Source organism: Tupaia chinensis, unplaced genomic scaffold (assembly GCF_000334495.1).
Source record: "Tupaia chinensis unplaced genomic scaffold, TupChi_1.0 Scaffold000561_1, whole genome shotgun sequence".
NCBI classification, from domain to species: Eukaryota; Metazoa; Chordata; class Mammalia; order Scandentia; family Tupaiidae; genus Tupaia; species Tupaia belangeri.
This window is the reverse complement of record NW_006160074.1, coordinates 1,443,610-1,444,010: the sequence shown is the minus strand read 5'-3', so window position 1 is coordinate 1,444,010 and position 401 is coordinate 1,443,610.

Below are 401 nucleotides of genomic sequence, written 5' to 3'. Positions count from 1 at the left end.
GGGGAATCCAGCTCCTGTGTGTTTGAATTGTTGAAAAGATACTGGAGGACTCCACAGCCTCCTAAGCCAGTGCCTGGGGGAGACAGTGAGAAAAAGGTTGGCATCCGGTAAAGAGACTTCACGCAGCCGAGCTGCAGGCCCGGAGCCCTGGTTTGTCCCTAGCCAGCTCCACCGGACTAAGCCCCAGCTGTCCCGGCATGTGCGTGAAGCAATAAGAATAGCTGAGACAGCCCTAAGGCTCCTTCTACCTGAATGGCTTGGCTTCTGCTGGGATGGGGGTCGAGTCACATGTTGGCGGGGCGGGGTGGCTGGTTGACGTGACTGGAGTCCAGCCTCCCGCTCTGACGTCCCACAGCCGTCCTCCCTCCTGGTCGCCCGCCCCGCCCCTCTGGGGGCAGGGG